The sequence below is a fragment of the Coturnix japonica genome, chromosome 2 (genome assembly GCF_001577835.2).
Source record: "Coturnix japonica isolate 7356 chromosome 2, Coturnix japonica 2.1, whole genome shotgun sequence".
Classification (NCBI taxonomy): domain Eukaryota; kingdom Metazoa; phylum Chordata; class Aves; order Galliformes; family Phasianidae; genus Coturnix; species Coturnix japonica.
In genome coordinates, this window is record NC_029517.1 from 9,116,107 (window position 1) to 9,130,499 (window position 14,393).

A 14,393-nucleotide genomic window follows, 5' to 3' on the forward strand; every position below is an offset into this window, starting at 1 on the left:
AGAAACTGTCCGGAGACCTCTGACAAGAAGGATTAGATCCCCCCCCCCGGGCAAGATGATGCCGACATGGGAGAACAATAACAGCAGATAACACCAAGAAGAAAACAGAAGAAGAATTTCACCCCAAAACAACAGCAAGGGTCGCGGGGAATGGGGTCAGGGGGAATGAGGGAATGGGGTTGCGGGGAACGGGGCCATAGGGAATGTAATGAATATGTAATCAAACTGAGGAGGAGACTATTGATTATGTATTAGCTTAACCTATATCTGTAACACACTTTTCTCTTTACGGTGTGCAAGTTTGGAGGAGCTATCCCCCTTGCACCCGGCGCTGCGCAACGCTGGAATAAACATACCTGCTTTATAACCCATCTCTGGATTATAGAGTTTGATTCCGCAAGTCAGAAGACCCTCCCCACACAGAGGAACGCTTCCTGCAGCTATCCCTGGGGACTCCCAGCAGTCCTGCCTCCCACAGAACCCCAGCAGCATGACTACTGGCATCACAGCCTACAGGGATGCTGCTAGGGAACAGCTCCAAGTTAGTTTGAGACCAGGAACTGCTGGTCCTTTCCTTTTCTGTTCTGGACATGCCAGGAGCTCAGGAAAAAAGGAGCACTCCTGGCCATAATCCCAGATGCAGGCCAGCCAGGAATATACTCTGACTTTTGTCATTTTCTCTTCTAGTAAGCACTCCTTGAAGGAGAATCAGCCTTGATGCAACACAGTCCCTATGATGAATTTACCCACAGAGTAGGAGCTGGCTAACTGTAAAAACTGTAATGAAGCTTTTGGACTCTGAAATCAAAAGTAAAAGGACCATAAGAAACATATTTTATTCCAACAGTAACAAAAGAACCCGCTGTTTCTTGCATAAATTCAAATAAAATCCCTTACTACTTTGCTGGTTATATATACAGTACTTAAAAGACTGCCAAAAATACACATAACAAGTTACTTGGGTTTCTGGAATACATAAATGTTCCAATCAAAATCCATGTCCCATTTTTCTATTGTCTAACCACAGGAAGAGACACTAAGTCAGTCTTTCTAAGGCCTGATCAGAAATCTTATCTAAATCAATCCTAAGTTTCTCCAGTTGTCTCATGATTATCTGCTATCTCCTAGACAAGAGATGCAGACAGGCACCCTCCTCAACCATAATTCACTTGAGGCCTCAACTCTCACTGAGTTTCAGGTCTGAATACACAATGATTACAAAACTGAAGCAGTTTACTTTCACATAGTTAGCTTCATAGACAAGCACTACCTGTTCTCATCAGGCAGCATCCCTGTCCACATCTCTATATGCAGAATATTTGTTCCCAAAGCTTCCAGAATTATGTTTCTATACTACCAACTAGCAATCAGTATATGGCATATTAGCATGCACTTCTAAGAAACAGGTAAAGCTACAGACACAAATTAGATAAATTAAATAGATCAATGGAAACCGTAAGTGGAATTCTCCTTGTGTGATGGCCTGAAGAGGCCTTATCCTGCATGATGCTAAGTGCTTCCTGTGGGTTAAAAGTGACTCTTGTGCAGCCAGGAGATCTGTCAGCACTACAGCACACACCTCCTCCTTCCTCCTTCTGCAGTGTCTGCATGCCAGGGCTTTCTCTGGAATGTAAAGTGTATGGGGTTGAAATAGTTTCTTCTTCAATATTTGCATAATAAATTGGAGTAAAATAACTTGATCCCGACCACAGCCCTAAAAAACGCCGCGTTAAACGTCAATAAATACCAGCACTGCAGATTTATATGGTTCCTCAGAACAATACAGATTATGGCAGGGCTTGTCTCCTTCATTTCAACTCAGACATCCTTGAGATGGCTGGAAACAGACACATCATTTTACTTTCCACCCAACCTGTTTGTTCCTGGGGGGGATGGCACTGCATCTCATGCACCACCTTTCATTCCTCACATCTGCTTATACTGTAAATGACTATGACAGCTACTGCCTCTTCATTTGCTTCCCAAAACACAAAATATCAGCAGTTAGAACTACACTCAACTAGAATTAAGAATCTACACCATTTAGCAGGCCAGAAAAACACCCAAGAGGCCCCACAGGACTAACTACCTTCCACCCCTCTGGCAGTATGTTCCAACAGAGCAAATAGCCCCGATAGAACTGCAAACCATGGAGCAAGAAGGCTGGCAGGAAAGAGAACGCCAGTGCAGTAGCCAGCCTGTCTACAAGTCCTATGAGGGAAACTATCAGTTCTCAATGTAACAAGTAGCACTTTGCTCCCAAAGTCCTGAGACAGGTCAAAGGCAGCCAATGTGGGGTTTTTTTGGTAATTTAAATTCTTGGGTTGCATGTAAATATTGGCAGAAACGTGAAGACTTCCATTGGCTAAGAATGCGTTCATCACCACACAACAGGATTTGATAGCATTAAAACAACAGGTCTTGCACTGGCTGGAATACATTAGAGAAGTAGCAGCTCCCCTTAAGTAATGAAGTACTGTAATACCTGGAGAAACACTGATCTATGCAGTGAAAGACAGGCAAAAAGAAAAATGTGCCTTACCACACAGTGAATGAAGTCTAAGTGTTTAGTAAACCTTTACAAACAACAGGATCTGAATGCCAGAAACTCATGGCAAGGAAATGGCACCGAGGACCAGTGCTGAAGGACACACGTCCTGGCTTGGTGCCTGAGAAGCTCAGCATCCTCTGGTCTGCAGGCCTCTGAGATGGCACTGAGCTGATAAAAGCCCCCAATAGAGGCAGCGCCCCCAGCACAGGGAATGAGGATCAGCTGGATCTGTGCTGCACACGGAGCAGCCAGCACTGCGGGACAGGACAGGATGGACACAATGAGTTGGGATGCTTGTTGAGAGACCCAAGAGAAGTGAGAAGATGCCGGGTACCCGCTGCTCAGCCAGCTTCACACTTCAAAGCCACCATATTTCGTGGCAGGGAACAAGCCAAACAAGCTAGGTCAAACACCAGGGCCCCTTGCAACTATGGACATAATACAGATGGTGAAAATGGCACAGTTAAATCCATATAACTAAAATCCTGGATTTTATTGTCCCGTGGATCAAAGAAGTAGAAATTAAGCATCCTTCACATCATTATGAGGATGTAGACAGCTCTTACCCATTAAACCTGCTATGTCTCAACTTAGAACTCCCAGCTGCCAAGCCTGGCCAAAGACTTTTCCTCCAGTGCCAACACGCAGATCAGGCACCCCCCTGCTAGTGTTATATAAACACTAACCACTGAGATAACAAGAGAATTTGATTTGTATCTGTTAAAACGTTGGAGCAGGGCTCATTGTCCCCCTCACATTCCCAGCTGGCAGCTGAATATTGTTTTTCCACTGCTGGATTCTTGAGACACTTTTTTGTGCATGGTTGGCAGGTCTGAAAATATTTCTTAGGATATAAGCTGTCATCTGTCTGTCATACGTGAAAATCGGGTCATTTGAGCTCCTCAGATAATATTCTTCCTAAAAAAAGTTTTGCTAAAAACATACAAAATGATAATACATGGGTGGATTTAAACCAAACACAACTACAGCTCTATGCTGCAGAACATACAAGATTCTGTGAAGCAGTTTTACCATCATTTATGGCATTAGTTGTTTCTTTACCTAACAATGCCCATACAAAGAGAGAAAGGCACAGCAAGGTTCTCCAACTGGGATTACTTATCGGGACAGAGCAGCTCCAATCGTTGGGTGCATCTTCTGGCTTGTTCTTCACATGAATCCCTTGCTGAGCCACAGAGACTGCACCTGAACTGCACGCACAGCGCCGTGCCCCGCTGCCTCACCTGCTTCTTCCAGGCTCTAATGGGGAAAAGCAGCAGCCATTGCAGCCATGTTTCCATTCAGTTTGACTTCCCTGCTGCCATATAATTCTTCATACCTTTGCCTGAGGAGCTCTGACCCTTCTGGCCTTTCTTAATTACCACCTATTTTCCAGGTCACTAATTGGGTTTTGCAACACTTGGTTCTTAGAAAAAGCCCTGCCAAGATCAATCCCTTCCCACATCTCCCCTTTCTTTCATATTTGAGCTTTAATGAATCAAAGTCTCCCAAAACTTTCTTTTGAAACCATTTCTCTGAGAAATACATCCAAAATGTTATTACTACAATTTGAATCTTTTTAACGTTTAACAGAATACGGTTCTCTTTTATTAAACAGTATGAAACCACAGGGGGACAAACGCACCTTGTGATGCACAGAGCCCAAAGCACGTCTGTTACACCCAGCACAAAGTACAAGACAGGAGATTAAAGTACGCACACTTCTAAATTTAAAACAAATATACAACCAGAAAATTCACACGTATTTACAACAAAGGACTCAGAGTAATTATCAAATGGCCGGATCAAAACATGCAGCACTTAAATAGCTTCTGACATCAATCAGCTTCATTCAGTATACAGAATTACTTGAGATGGTTTTCCTATGGCCTGAAAGGAGAGACAGCACACTGGTAAATGTTCCCAACAAAGCACAGTCCCCCTCTCAGCACAGCAAAACAAACACAAGAAAGCACTTCCAGCCACTTTCCACGGTGGGCTCACCCATGGGCACTCCATTGCCCGCAGTGGAAATCCTTGCACGCTGGAGCAGACTCAGGCTCCAGGCTTCAGCACATAAATCAGAGCGTGCTACTAGATCCCTGTTCTATTTTTCACTTCTGTCAAAACTGCCCATCACTGCAGACTGCTGGCCATGGGCCGGGGACCTCATCTGCCCCACATCCCATCGCCTTTAGGCCCAAGACTTGTTTCAGACGCACAGAACAATTCTGGTGTGTAGTACGAACAAAGGCAGCATTTGTCTTCCCGACATCATCATTTAAGTACAATGCTGAATATGTTTTTAAGCCCAAATATACTCAGACAGACTGCTGAGAAATGTTATTTGAGAACGAAAGTACAAGTCAGTTGTGAGTAACCAAGCAATTTGAGACGTTAAAAACTGGCATAAAGCAGTCAAGCAAAAGGATCCTGTCTAGGACATGATGGCACCGCTGGCAGAAGGGACACTGATGTCCTTTCTCTTCTCAGCAGCTGATACACCACATCTGTAGGAGCAGAGTTGTAAAGGAGCAGTCTGAAATAAGGCGACATTTTCCTTCAGTTCTGGACTACCTGTAAGTCCCTACAAATACATCCAAGCATCCTATTCTCAAGGTCACACTGATGAGGAAAAAATGCTAAATGCACTCAACAAATTTGTCTTTTACTCTAAAACCAGGAGCTGTTCTTGCTTTGTGTTCAAACAAAATAACTCTTCAGTGCCCAGCTACACTGCAATGCTCAATGCCCATAAAAGACCCTGAGTGGGATTATCACTCACTAAGAACCCCACTAATCGCTGTAATTAAAACACTATTTAAACAATTATTTTGGTATTAAAACTTTTCTCCACAGTCCCAGTTTCAATGCTATTAATCCACTGTTAAGTTCCTTTTAGAAACAAGAAGTTTTATTGAGAAACTCCTTAATTACACAGCAAATATTTTAGTTCTAATGCTGACATTGAAGTTCTTAACAAGAAAATCCATTTACTTTACTTTGGATAACATGGAGACTTTTGACCCCACCACATCTCACTGCACCAAGCATTAATCTGGGTTGCAACACACAGAATCCAGTTCTATTCAGGTACACACAGCAACTGTGTGGTCCTGTGCATTCATAAATAACCAAGGATGGTGGGGCCTTTCATCATATCTCTGTTCAGAAATGGCACAGCTGAGATCTGCATTGGCCATGGGATGCATCAGGCAACACAGGAAATCAAGGATCACATCCACAGATCAGGCTGCTGCAGCATTCAGTATCCTGATGAGAGTAGATGACTGCCATGCAATGATAGGCCAAGTGCACCATAAACCTTTCCTTGTTTTCCTGCCACTAACCTACACTGAAACTGACAATGCAACTTCAGAAGTGTAACTAAGACCATCAAGGAGGTGGCAATCAGAGCACTGGGATGTTTGAGTTCTCAACTCCTCCTCAGCCTACAGAGCGCATCAAAAGAGGGTGCTCCTTAAACACTGATGGGCTCTGTCTCTAGTTACGTTCTTATTAAAAGAGTGCTGCGATATGCTCTTCCACATTGAATTTTATCACAACTGAATGAGAAGAAATCAGTCACGTGCTGAAAAGCAACCAAAACTCAGAGGTTACGACAGCTGCCATTTTTCAGACCTCGCTGAAGTCTCCTGCTCACCTCACTCCTTTCCTTTTGCAGTGCCCACCACATGCTTTGCACAGTTTCAGCCACGCCACCTTCAGCTGAGCTTTCCATTGCCAATGAAGAACAAGTAACAATATTCAAGAGTGAAATGTTTATACCTCCATAAATTACAGCCTTCAAACACAAGAACTATTTAGTTATATTACTTTGGCTTGTAGCTTCTGATTCATGCCTCATGACTTCTATTACAGGTTCAAAAATTAAGACAGCAGTAATACTCGTAATATGGCATATATGCCACCAGGAAAACACAACTATTTACATTCTTAACCTATTTAAAAGGTCTTTATTAAGCGCAAGATGCCATTCAGAAAGAAATAGAATGTTGGTTTTTTTTTTCCACAGGAGAGCAATATGCACAAGGGTAATGAAAAGCAGAAAGCACATTTGTTTTATTACACTGCCTTTAATATTCAGGTATGGTTGCAACCTCCTTCGCTGTTGTGAGTACACTGAACCCCTGAGGGGTCCCGCTACCATCAAGCTCCCAAAGAGCAAAGCAGAAGGTTCAACTATTTGAGACATGAAGCAAAAGCAAGCTTGACATTCTTTCTACAAGGATGGCACCCAGCATTTGCCTTCACGTATGGACTATATTTCTAATGCTTGAAAAAAACACCCTCAAAATAATGGCAATCCATCGCTCGTTTAAAATGAGAAGTCAGTTTGATGTACAAAGTAGTTAGCAATGTGGCAGTAATTTCCAGCAGACCTGGAAAGTGAAGATGTTTGGTGGATGATGCATCAGGCATTAAATCATGCGGACCACAAAAAAGACAGCACTGCTTTCCTCGAAGAGAAATCCATTTACATCACGATGAGTGAAGCCAGGCTTCAGCAGCTTGCATCCCTGCTTTCAATACACTCAGTAATGTGTCCAATTTTACTTTCATAAAGCAGCATAATATGACAAACCTCTGCAGAGAAGCCTATTGCAAAGGAAGTTGTTGGTTCTTTTAAGACCTTCTGCACTTAAATACAGTAAATAGCAGGGGGATGTTCCAATGGAGCACAGGAGTCTGAAACAGCTGTAAGAGCCTTTGTGCAACCTGCAGACTTCAGGCTGGACTGATAGCATTTAATGGATAACAGTCTTAATGCCTCCAATGAGAAGTATTAAATAAGGGAGGGAGCCTGGAGAAGATGGTATCATTTATGAGATGCTGAGTGGGAGAGTGATCGCTTCTATGACATATGAAGTCATGGTGGAGGGAGGGACACAGTAAAACTGTTACTCTTATATTCGGATGTTTACAATGCTACCAAACCCAAATCTGTAACTCTCAGAATAGAAACACAGCCATGGATCTGCACAGTTTTGTTTTGCAAATCCTGGGAATGACATCAGTGTGAGTCACAAGGCACACTCTGAAGAGGCAGCAAGGAGGCTAAGAAAAGAACCAGGAGGTGGAGAGTGCACCCATTCAGCAATGCTCCATCAGAAATCATTTACACCTTTCTGTTCCCATGTCTTCATTTTCAGATGAAGAGAATATCCTATATTTAGATCCCATCTTTTTCAAATGTTGACGGCACGCTGGATGGAAAAGAGGTGTAATTAGAAGTTAGAACTTTAAATGCAAAGGGTCTGTGAAAATGCACGTCAGCATGCGAAGGATAAATAAATCACTTTTAGAAAACCCACTTGGCTCATGTTAACCATGTGAGCTGATCCCATATAAATCAGCCTCCATCCTATGCTTCTAAACAATCTTGAAAATATAACAGCAACACAAACAGCAACTAAAGTTATCCCATCAAAAAGGTTCTTCATACCTTGACAAAAATCAAACTTTACTTACAGTACTTCTTACACCAATAAAACAGAGGAATTGCACTGTAACCCTATAAAGCATGCTCTTATTTTGTCCTCTGTTGGCCACTTGACCTCTCTAAAATTACATTAAATATAATAAAAATAAATAAAAAGAACCCTAAAATTAACTACAGAGGGAAAATTTACAGGATAAATGTTTGTTACTGTTCAGCAGAAATCAGCAGCCAGGTTAAACAAAAAGAAGTAAGGCCTGGTGCCTACTCGAGTAATGTACCTATTTAAAATGTACACAGCTTTACAAGCGTGTACACTGAAACAGCTGACACAGACACAGTCCTGCACTAATTCAAAAGCTTCAGCATAGGAGACAACTGTTTTAAATGTGCATCTGAGCCACCAACCTTCAATTACCTACATGTACTCTTCATTAAATAAATTGGTTTCCTGAATCAAATTATAAAGTACAAGTGAATCTGAAAAGACAGCAGGCGCAGTTCAAATACTGCACATTCTTTTTACCTGCCATGCTAAGGTAAAATCTCAGTACTAAATAAACTCTGACGAAATCAGAGCTGGGAGCTGGGCTGGGAGGATGACGACAGGCAGGACAAAGAGCACCACGCTTCCTCTCCAAGACATTAATCAGTTTTTCCATCCTCAAGTCAAAATCATAAACTAGGTCACTTATATTTCTTTAGCATCAGATAACCGTATACTGAGGCTCACTGAGTCTAACAGAGATATTCCACCAAACATGAAGGTTTTTTGTTTTGTGAAGGTCTTCAATAGACCCTCTTTAAAGCCTTTTCAAACCCTGAGCACCAAAATATCCTTCTCCAATAAACAAACAGACAGACATCCTGTCCTCTGCTTGGAAACAGGTTGCAGAGGAACCCCAAACAAACTCCGATTATCACTGCTGAAATCCTCTTGGTACCTGCTTATTAACTTCTGTTAGGATCTAACACTTAAGAGCTCATCAGTTTTCATGTAGCATTTTAGCTCCTTAATCTGTAACACCACCGTATAAGTACAGTAATAAAATAACTGTTAAAATCGAGGGGAAGGGAAATGTATCATCTCTGCTAAAATATATTACAGAGAAAGCAAACTGTAACATTTTCACCACTTTTCAGATGAATCTGCTCTTCAATGCAGCTTCCTCATTTCCTGTTCTCATGTAATTCAGTCATTCTGGAGTCAGAACAGAAAAAACAAACCTAAGAATACCATCTCTCTGCTTTTTTAACCTTTGTTAAATTTGCTATTGTGCAAATGCATTACATTCTCACTCCACCTCTTCATATCTCAAACTAATTGTAGAAAGCTCAAATGAGCAACAATACACAGGAAAAATTGGGGCGTTTTAATCTTCACAGTTGAATTAGATGATCTTAGTGGTCGTTTCCAACCTTAATGATTCCATGGTTCTGTTGTTCAAATGAACCTGGATATATCAGGCACACGTACCGACTTGCTCAAAGCTCATTGCTCTCCTTGCTCTTTCCATTCTAGATACTGCAGCTTACTGAGCAGGAAACTTCAGCTGTTACTGTGCCAGCAACTTCATTAGGACGCTGATGAGCTACAGGCAAAAACCAAACCAGCATCCTCTTAAAGGGATGGGAAAGCAGAGGCTGAAGCTCCACGGTTGACTGAAGTACTTTCTTGTACTTATGGGATTTGAGAGGAATTGCAGCCCAATCATTTACAGGAACAAATGAACAATCATATTGGATGAAAGTGAAGGTCCATCTAATTGAGAATATTTTCTCGAGCAATTTCATACTTTAACTTACTTTTGGAATTATTATTCCCCTTCCTGTAAACACAGAAAACTCAGAGGGACTCAACTGAATTATCCTTCAGCAGGTTTATAAAAGCATCCAACTAAATGAAAAGGAAGGACTTTTCCTCACAAACAAAATCATTAAATTTGGGAAAATCTATGCTGCAGAGGCCAAAAGCATAAATGGTTTTGTGGAGAAAACTCAGGGGAAATAAGCTCACCGCTGACTATTGAACAAGACGATGAGGCTAACACTGTAGCTCCAGCTGGCCAAGGGCAGGAAGCTCAGAGGTTCACTGGGGAAGGGATCACCCTGGGCTTACCCCTTGTTTAATAGCTACTGGCCAGGATCGTGCTGGGATGGGCTGATCCTACTTAGCCACTCCTATAGTGGAACACAGCACCAAGGAGGCTATCCCTCAAAGGGCTGAAAACCATCTTCATTTTACATAGTCCTGGGCCAGGATTTATTTTCTTAAGTTCTTAATAGCAAGAACAAACCCATAACACACAGGCAGCCAAAGGAGCTAGGAAGGTCAATTAGGTCTTCACAAGGAAAAGGCTCTTCATCCCTTCCATTTGTTTAAGTACAAAATACTTCTGTGTGGGGAGTATCTTCCTTACTTTGATAACCGTTCAATTCTGAAATACAGGAAAGAATTTTTCCTGCTCCTGCTTTAGCTGACTTTACCAAGCTGAGGGAAAACCCTCAAAGTATTTTAGGTGTGCCATACAAACAGGCTGCACCAACACATGCTGCCAACTGAGTAACATCCTTGCAACTGCTTTGCTTATATGAAATCAGAGTGAATGGCTAGCACTCCCATTGCAGTACTTTACTAATTCAGAATCACGCACCCCTGGTATTGTATTAGATACACAGCCTAATCTAGTATCAGATATGGAGGCTGGTGGCCCTGTGTGTGGCAGGGCAGCTGGAGCTTGATAGTCATTGAGGTCCCGTCCAACCAAAGCCATTCTATGAAGCCCTAAGGCCAGCAGGGAACATTGGTATAAGGTGAGAATAATACAAGGATGGTGGTTGTTAGGTAAAAAATAACACAAAGATGGTAATAATACAACAATGATGGTGATATATATCCAAAAAATTATCTATAGTAAAAACTCACCAATACAGATGCCTTCAGTCTAGCTGGAAAACACTGAGGCTGGTTATCCAAACTCCACAAAGAAGCAATCTCAAAAAGATGCTGCCTTAGTGGTGGTCAGCCTTTAAATGCAGTCTAGGGGAGGTGGAGTCAAGCTCCACCCCTTCCGGGAGCTCAGCTGAATTACCCTCACCTGTGCTCCCACAGCTGACCTGACACTTGCCTCAGCTGATTAATCAGAGGTTCAGGCTGTGATTACCAGTTTCCTATACACCTGGGCATCACCTCATCATGCCCCAAAAGGACAGTGAACCAAAGGGGCTTTCTCAGATCTTTCTTACGGTAAAAAAAAAACAAACACCAGCAACAATTTATAGCATCCTCAGAAGACAAAGAATTCAATGCAGAAAGATGAAATTACTGGCATACAGTATTCCAGCTCTCCTATAAACTGTTTACAACATAGTCCTACAACACCGCACAGCATAAAAATGTACCAGCCCTCCACAAAAAGAATTCAATAAATTAACTGTTTTACAATCAGGTATCCTCAGAGAAGCTGTCTCTCCCACACAGATGCTTAACCAAGCCGTATTTGTGTCCTAGTGCTTCCCCACACTTTTCTAACGCTGATGAATGAAAATTAGTAGTGAAATAGCAATGTTGTCAAACATCTATTATTCTTCCCTGAAGCTGTAATGGGAAAGATGTTTTCCAGCTGTTTCAGGATGGATAGTGTTTTAAAACCAAGCTCCTGTAATCAACCAACTCAGCAGACAAGCACAACCTTCCTGTACCAAACCACAGCCTTGCTTCTCAAAGGGACAAAAGGCATCTGGAAGGAAGTCAGGTGGCAAAAGAAGCTGATCCAAGCATTTAATTTCAGCTCCTCCTCTTCACCAGCCCAAGGTGGATATCTGTATTTTTCCAGAAGAATAAAACTACTTGAAAATGTGATCTTCCTCAGACCTCTTAGATATCTCTTAGTTCATGGAGATAAATACTCTGTTAACACAGAGTAGGAAAAAAAAGCTAGAAGAAATTGGGAAGTTGAAAGGAGAAAGCAAAATGCAACTGGTCACAGACCAAAGGTAAGTTTGATAATACTATTCTTTCTTTAAAGCTTCATTTATCTACAGAAAGACCAACAAGATGACGATCATCATCACATTGGTGGGTTCACTCTTGTTGTAATACACAGGGAAATAGGCTCACTTCCTATCCCAGCTTCCACTGTGAATTCACACATGGTGCCAAACACTGTCATAACTTTTGAGCGAGTTACAGCAGAGTAAGATTTTTTTATTCAGAAGTACCATTCCGTAGCGCTACTTCCCATCTGTCAAATTCTTTTCCTACGGCAGCTTTTTGTTCACAGGATGCTGAGCTATGAATGAAACAAAGGAAACCAGAAAGGTATGTTTTGCTACAAACCCCAGCCTCACTGTCCCCACTGGAGGCAGGTCTCAAGGGCACTCCCGGCTCCCAGACTCCCCACCACGCGCTGCAAGTTTTCACTTGCTAAACATAGCCTGTCTGTAAGGGAGGAAGTGGGTGCTGGGATTTGCTGTTCTGCTGCCATCAGAACAGTTCCCACATGCAGAGCGCCTGTGAATCAGTGATTGATTACAAAAAAAAAAATAGAGGGAAATTCCAGGAGGAACCTGAAAACAAGGTGTCTTACCTAGAAAACCAGCCTAAGCAGAGCTACCAGGGTGCTAAGCCACCTAGGTCAGAAATCTTTGCCTCCAGACAAGAGCTTCACCAGAGCTTCAAGCTTTCCCTTGGAATTTCCAGGCATGACCCTGTGGTTAATGCTTACGTGAGGATACAGAAGCAGATGATTTATTCTTAGATAACCTTAATCCTCCCCTTCACAGAAAATGAAGACTCTGTATCATGTAGCGCAGTGCTGGATTTGGATGGGGTGCATGAAGGACGCGAGCCAAATACCTTTATTCCCTTACAAAGCATTTTAAGGCAACATTTTTAATAACCACAAATTTTGAAATATTTCTCCTGCTGCTGGCAACTGGAATGCAAATGGAAGGTATGGAAGCAGCTGAGGTAACACAAGTTGCCGAGTAATCTGACTTGGACAGGATTCAGCACACCTAAAATTGGTCTCGCTGGTTTTACATTCCTGGCAGGAGACACCTGATTAAGAAAACCATTTTTCACTAGCTACTGCTTTTAATAAGTAGCCTGCTGCTCATAGCCTACAGAAATCCGTACAGTGAGTAAGAGTGGGTGAAGAGTGGATGACTTGAAGTTATTATTAGGTATCTGATGTCAGAGCAATGACGGATACCTCTATGGAAACATCGCTCCCAAAAGCAACAAGGTTCTTCAGAAGTTCATCTTCAGACTGAGATCCTCAGCTGCTCCAGGGACAAACAAGGGTGGATGGAGGCATCACCAGGCCACTCCTCTGTCCTCCAAAGAACACAAACCCTCTTTCCTCCTCTTAAGGCCATATTCAAACAAGACAGCACTGTAGCCCTCCACTGCACCTATAAAACATTTACAGGACAGCTTGCCGAGCACTACAAGAGTTTCATCCTACCCAGCCATAGGAGATTCAACATGATTTTGGAGGGTAGCCTGGATACATCTCATTTGCAAAAATGCATTCCTCTTTGACAAGGGGGAAGATGCATCTTCTCACATTTGGCACCATCTGCTGATATTTATTTGTCAAATAATAATTTTAAAAAGGCTTACGAGAGAGGATGGATAATTTCCTTCTAGGAGATAGAGCCTGACCTTCTCAGGCATTTCAAAAGCTTACAGGAGATGTAAGAGCAGCAGGACCAACAGTTTGTAGGACAGCCCTTATGCTGATAAGAGACCAGCTTCATTTTGAGAGCAGTGTGTGAAGCCTGAGCTCAGGTAGCCTATTAGAAATGAGTGAACTTCAGAAAAATGAAATGCAGGCAGCTCACAACAAAACATTTCTCTTTCACACAGCGCAGAGGATGAAGTGAATCTTGGCAATCATTACTTCTGTACCAATTCCTTCCTTCTAAAGGGGAGAACACGATCTGTTAGAGGCTGCCTGCTGGGTGCCAGGCCGCGGGCACCAGCCCTACCCCGTTACCTCAGCACAGCCTGCAGTGAGCACTGCCCCGCGGCTGCCCCGCTGCTGGCAGCCCTCCCGTCTTCCTGTCGTTTTCCAGCTCTCCCACTTCCCTCCTCCCTCAAATCATGAACAGAATCCGTCTGTCAGCACATGCTGAATTAAGCAGTCAGCTTTCTGTCTCATCCTCCACACACAATCACGCATTTGTCTTCACAGAAGACACAGGGTGAAGGCAAAGTCAGGAGACTGATCTCCACGGTCAAGTAATCAAGATAATTTTAGCCCATAAACCCTTGTTCAGCTCCGCTCCAGCAGATTTACAGAAACTTGTAAGCTCTTCCATCAATGGGAAGGGCTGGAAACATCACCATCCCCACTATGGCAGCCATGCAGA

General features: G+C 42.7%; 1 protein-coding gene and 1 long non-coding RNA gene across 7 annotated transcripts in view; both read right to left on the minus strand.

Moving 5' to 3' along the window:
• LOC107308903 overlaps positions 1 to 11,042 on the minus strand; it is a 41,599-nt gene extending 30,557 nt beyond the window's left edge. Inside the window, exon 1 of the long non-coding RNA XR_001552988.2 lies at positions 10,939 to 11,042. This is a non-coding gene — a long non-coding RNA (uncharacterized LOC107308903). The remainder of the gene's footprint in view (positions 1 to 10,938) is intronic.
• Positions 1 to 14,393, minus strand: part of DIP2C (disco interacting protein 2 homolog C) — a 255,726-nt gene that overhangs the window by 202,886 nt on the left and 38,447 nt on the right. The gene's annotated exons all lie outside the window — the stretch shown is intronic.